Source organism: Poecilia latipinna, unplaced genomic scaffold, assembly GCF_001443285.1.
Source record: "Poecilia latipinna isolate Pla-1442-1.1 unplaced genomic scaffold, P_latipinna-1.0 Scaffold48, whole genome shotgun sequence".
Classification (NCBI taxonomy): Eukaryota; Metazoa; Chordata; class Actinopteri; order Cyprinodontiformes; family Poeciliidae; genus Poecilia; species Poecilia latipinna.
The window spans coordinates 435,511-441,787 of NW_015112664.1; the positions used below are offsets into that span (position 1 = coordinate 435,511).

The 6,277-nt window shown below is 38.8% G+C and overlaps 1 protein-coding gene across 3 annotated transcripts in view; it reads left to right on the forward strand.

The window, feature by feature from the left end:
• Positions 1-6,277, forward strand: part of foxp4 (forkhead box P4) — a 126,168-nt gene that overhangs the window by 3,716 nt on the left and 116,175 nt on the right. The window contains exon 1 of one of the 3 annotated variants that reach the window (XM_015050286.1): positions 3,474-4,102. The exons of the other annotated variants lie outside the window; for them this stretch is intronic. The gene's annotated coding sequence lies outside the window, so the exon portion shown is untranslated. Of the gene's footprint in view, positions 1-3,473; positions 4,103-6,277 lie in introns of those variants that run through there. 3 annotated transcript variants of the gene reach the window in all.

Here is a 6,277-nt window from a genome sequence, read left to right on the forward strand (position 1 = left end):
TTTTTTCTCAGGATCTTCTTTGGATTTATGGTTCGTTTTTCCTTTCATTTTGCAGCGACAGGTATGATGTAATTTCCAAGATTCATCAGTAATCTTCACACTGATGTGGTGTCAATTAGTAAATGAATGTGGAGGCGAGAAACGGCGCCGTGATAATTTAGCAGAAGGAGTTGTCCAGCTTCCAAAATACATAAAGGACGGACTGAGGTAGGCAGGCAGTAAAAATGTATCTAATCACTATATAACTGTCTAAACCAAAGCAGGTGCATCACAAGAAAAGGGGAGAGGGACGATCCACTTAAATTTTATATTTTATTTGTGCAATTGAGCATTTCTTACGTTGGCATAAATCTTTCGAGAATAAATCAATGTTATTCAGCATTAAAACTAAAAGTTATTTCTCAATAAATGTGCCAAAGCTAAGAGTGGTTTTAGTTATAAGCAAACTTTGCAAGTGCTTATAAGCTCACTGCTGACCTGGTGATCCTTAAAAAAAAAAAATCTCACAGTTTGAACGTCACAGTGGATCACATGACCAATGTTACAACTCCAGGTTATTTTGATTTTTTTTTTATTATTATTTTTTTAATGAGATCATGATAAATGATTTCAGTACTTTTTCCACCTTTGATTTGGAGAGTATGATTATACGAAGCCTCGACTGAGAGATAAAAACTTGTTTTTATTTTTTTTTATTTTAACAAGAAAACATTCCTACAAAAACCTCTTTGCATGTTTATTCACAAACTTAAACAATTTACTGATTTGATTTAATTACAGCATTCAGTCTTTTTACACACATGAATATTGTGAATCTCATTAAGCTGAAATAATGTCTAGCTGCCCTTAAAAGGATTTCCCTGAGATTTGCTCATTCGTGTTACTTTTGCTCACATTGCAACATGGTGGTGGCAGCACTATGCCCCGGGATTACTTTTATGTTGAGTGTAAAACATGTTTTCTCTGCAGATGAAGAGAGATTTAAGTTTTTATTATTACGTCGAGTCCAAGCATGCTTCCGAACTAACACAACGATGGCTTCGGCGGAAGAAAATGAAAGTTTTACAGCAGAACGTCCAGAGCTGAACCTGCCAGAAACTCAGTGGAGTCGCCGTGAACATGATATGCCTTCACAGGGAACCGAACCGACTCTTTCAAGGTCCTTCAAGTCGAGGTCTTTTTCCAATCAGTAAATATTACTAATTGAAGATGTGGCATACTTTTTTCACAGCTTTCATAGAAGACTGAATGCAATAGGTGGGTAAAAAGGTGCTTCAAAGAAGGCATGAGTTTAGGGTAAGCATTGACTAAATTGACTTGTTTACATGTTTTCCAAATGAATTAAAAAAGACAAATGTCAGGTTTAAAAAAAAAAAAAAAGATTTTTTTTAAACACCCACATTTAAGTGCAATTGTGATCTATTGTGATCTATGCTTTTAAGGAATGATTTCTGTCTGTTTCTTCCTACCAGCAGAGCCTGAGCAGTCTGAAACCATTAGGTCCAATTTTCATTTTTAATGGATTTTATTATATAGGTCAGCATTTTTTACCACTTAGCTGGCACACACACAAACGCACACACACAAAAAACTGAATAAAGCTGGTAAAATAACTACATAGGTGTCAAACTCCAGTCCTGGAGGCCCGCTGCCCTGCAACTTTTAGATGTGCCTCTGCTGCACCACACCTGAAAAGAATAATTAGGTCATTAGTAAGGCTCTGGATAACATATCTACACAAGGAGGAGGTAATTAAGCCATTTGATTCAGGTGTTTTGTACCTGTGGCACATCTAAAAACTGCAGGACAGCGGCCCTTGAGGACTGGAGTTTGACGAGTTTGACACCCCTGCTCTACAGTGTGGCCAAGTTGTCCTTGTATTTTGATAAATAATGTAAAGTGAGAGATTATGTGTTAAATGCAGCTGGGAAATAAGATCTGCACAACAGGATGGTCAGCAACACTGTGGTTGCTGGTGGGCTTAACTCAGACCAGGACCTCACTAGTGCGGTTTCCTCATGCTAAGTAGAGACACTGGTGTAAAATGTAAAGTTTTAACAAGTCTTAGCAACATGCTGAACAGGCATGAATAATATCATAATTACATCAATGTAATGTGTAAATATCAGTTGATATGCAGTATTTTGAAGTCAATGTGCATGCAGATCCTTCTAAAGTCGCTTTTTCAAAAAAGGAACCGGAGACAAACGTTCTCTGGCTGTTAACAAAGCGCATGCTGGCTCAATCAGCTGAACTACATCTAATATTACAATTATAATAATGCAATAAAGAAAAAAAAAACAACTAACTGTACCACAGAGTGTTTTTTGGTTCATTTTTTGGAAAAAGGTTTGAATTAACTCATAGTTTGTAAACATTTGACATTGTGTTCTTTTTTGGAAAAAGGTTTGAATTAACTCATAGTTTGTAAACATTTGACATTGTGTTCTTGTTTACTGTTTTATTCACTTAAAAAAAAAAAAAATCATTCCTCCATTAAAGTTAAACGCAAGTGGACATGTTAACTCGATGAAGATGTTTAGCTACTTTTAGAACAGCCAGTAGCCAGTTTGTCAGGTCTCAGCTTAATTCAGTTTGTCTATAAAGCTCCAGTTGACAAAATATGGCGCCTCATTCATATCAAGAAACACAAGGTGAAGCCAATCGATACAATCAAAGCGTGTAGACTAAAGTTCAGTTACACATATTCACAATTAATGGCAGTGCAGTCAAGTTCAGCGTGTGAAAAGTTTTCTGTCAAAGGACATTTATGAATTACTTGTATTAAATATTGTTACCGGCAGGAAATAGAAATAATTTTGAATGTAATATGAAAAATATTTTTAGAATAACTGAATACGGGTAATGACCCTGCTCTCAGCAACTAATATAGTTACTGATGGGGCCCTTTGGGGATCTACCCACCCACAGATTAGAAATGGGCCCCCAAATAAAATATAGTAAAAGATCTTCAAACAAGCTTGGGCCGGCCCTGGGAAAACTTCTGGAATATTTCAGTCATTATATGGACTCTAAATATAGGTCAGCATTGTTAGTCTACGTCTACATAAGCATATAGTTTTTTTGTTTATTTTATTTTATTTTTTTAGAAATAACTGTTTGAGACTTTTAAAAGGTTGAGCAAATCCCGAGCAGCAGAGCTGATTGGCTTGTCTGTGCTTTGTTTCTGGCGGTTTCTGGGCTCATAATTCGTGCAGGCCAACATCTGTTGCTCTCTGCCTCCACAATAGCACAACTCAGCAAGGATGCAAAGCAGGTCAAAAGATCAGTGCCTTCCCCTCAACTACACACACACACACACACACACACACACACACACACACACACACACACACACACACACACACACACACAATAGGAGAGCGACAGAGAGCCAGCTTTCCTCAAACGATGTGCGCCACGACTTTGCGCACGTGCTTTACAGGCATTACGGTAGCGCAGCAAACTGTCTCCCCGTCACACACACACACACACTTCACACACACACACACACGCTCAGCCCAAGTGATTCAACCCTGATTTCCAAGCGAACAAGCGAGCAACAAGACAGGATGCCAAAAAGTGCAGACCAGAGGGGAGGTTTTACGCGCTGATCGGGCTTCTTCGAGAAGAAAGCCGGCGGAAGAAGGTGCAGCAAGTGAAGAAGACGAAAGAAAGGCGCGTTGTTTCTCCCGCTGCAACTTGCGCTCAGTGCCAGAGTTTTTAGCGGCAGTATTGTTCCGACTTCACTCCAGAGGGGCCACTCCGAGGAGAGAGGACGCACACAAAAGGGGGGAATAGGAAAAGGGACTTAACGAGCACGCTTTTTCTCCGCTTAAAGAAGTAATGGTCTTAAGACCCTAGATTTCTCTGTCTCTCGCTCTCTTTTCCTCTCTATTGTTTTTTTTCCCTTCCCCCCCTCCACATTTTATGTATATATTTTTTAATTTTTTCGCGTCCCGTCGGCTTGTGCGCCCCCCCCCTTGTTTGTCGCCGTGAAGAAAGAGTGTGGACGCGCCGGGGTCTGAGGAGCAGAAGCGGGCTGTCCACATGGTCCAACCGCTGGCGTGAAAGTTGACTTCTTCAGAAACCCAGAGAACAGGTTGATGCATTATCTCTGCACTTTTACTTTTTCGCTATCCTTTCCTTCCTTCCTTCCTTCCTCCTTTCTTTCTTTCCGCGCTTCCATTGAAACTCTGATACACAACTTCCCCCCCCCACATTTTCTGTTATCAAGTTTATTCGTACAGTTGAACTATTAGAGAAAATGTAACACATGGGACACGACCATGTTTTCCTATTTATCATGTTTCCCCCCCTTTTTTTTGTCACAGCTTCATTCCAACTTTCACTATTTCTCACCCGAAACTTTAAAAATCCCTTTTCTTTGAGGAACTTGTTGTGATCTGTTTTCATTCGCAGAAAGATTATCGCAGTATTTTGTCCCCTCTGTTTGCTACTTTTATAAAGATAAGAAACGATTTGTTAAGATTTGTTTTGAAATCTCTTACTTCATCGCTATAAAGAGTCTTTTTTTTTCTTAAAAAAAAATAACATTTATTAACGCGATGTTTCGTGGCCACCATCTGCCTGAAGCTTTTCCCTTCAGAGACAACAAAAACTTTTCTCTTTGTCATAGAAGCAACTAAAATGTCGGGATCTAATTTGAGGAAGGCAACTTTAAAAAAAAAAAAGATCTCCTAACAGTTGTGATAAAATTACTCGAAGCTTTAGTGATTTCGTTTTTCGTTTTTAAGTTTCAACTTTTTTTTTTTTTAATTTTGCTAATAATTAAACTACGACGATTAAAATTATAGAAAAGGAGTTAGATTCCCCGCCTGGAGATAAAAGGGCTCTTGTCTTGAGGAGGGAGGGGGGAAAAAAGCTTTTTGAGCTGACATGGTCAATAGGTTTGGGGGAACAATACTTTCTTTTCAAAAGATTCTGACTTTTGAAACTAGAGTCGCTCTGTGAGACCTCACCGAGGTTTGATGTGTCCGCGCTGCTTCCTTCATTTCTATTTCTTTTTTATGATCTGTTGGATTGGACATTAAAAAAAACAAAACAACAGCAACAAAAACAAAAAAACAAACAAACAGCGGCAACAGAAATCTCGGATTTTAGAGTTTTGACGCAGGAAAAGTTATAAAATAGTATTAATATAAATAGCAAATATTCAGGGCTTCATGCAGGATTTACCCTTGTGGAATAAACCGAAGCTCAATGAGCTCGACTATATAAATGATAGTAACTTTAATAATAAAGAAAAAAAAATGAAACGCATAAAATGGACAGTGCATTGTCAGATTTGATGCTGCTCCAGATTAGTCTTTGTCTCAGTGTGGACACTAAAGCCCAATCTCTGCAAGTTTAGCCTCAAAGTATAGGCCTCCACCACCTCTGACGAATTCATTTCACAAAAAGAAAAGAGAAGAAGAAAAAGACGTATCTGCATTAAAACTGATGTTGCAGTGACGTTCTTCTTCTTCTTCTTCTTCTTCTTTTTTTTTTAGCGTATACTTGTTCAAATGAAAAGCAGCAACATTAAGTTAACGAAGAAAAGTTGCTTTTTATCTCATTGAAATACAAATTCTGAAATAAAACCAGGCAGCAGATCCCTGCGTGACAGCTGCACATAAAAAAAAAAAAAAGTGGATAGAAATGAAATGACAATTAATTGCTGTTAGTTGTCTGTCAGTCACAGAAAAGCATACAGGCCGTGTGAGTGCAACACCCTGACACGGGCATTATTGCCCTGTGATTGATGGGCGCGGGGGCATTTGGCATAATTAATTTTATTTACTGTGTCCTCTCTGCGCTGTTGTGCCCCCTCCCTCCCCCTTTCCGACCCCCCCCCCTCCATCCCCGCCCCCCTTCACTACACCCCCTTCCCAGCCTCGCCACCACCATCGCCAACCTCCTTGTTCTCTGTGGCGGCATTTTCGCGACGTGATGACACACTTTTAATTGCGGTTTAATAGAAGATCCGGCGGGAATGAAAAAAAAAAAAGGCTCTTCATCATATTTTATGACCTTGCCACAGTTCTGGAGTCAAACAGGCAGGCAGTTCTTTCCTTTTTTGCGGTGGCGCAAAGCCCCAGGTGCGCACTTCATTTGTTAAAAATAAAAAATAAAAAAAAAATAAATAAAAAAACAAATACAACAACAAAAACTTACCAGAGTTTAATCCATCAAGTTTTTGTTTTGCGTGAAAAAAAAAAAAAAAAAAAAAAAAAAATCCGGGCAGGGTTTTTTTTTCGTTTTTTTGCCCTTTTTT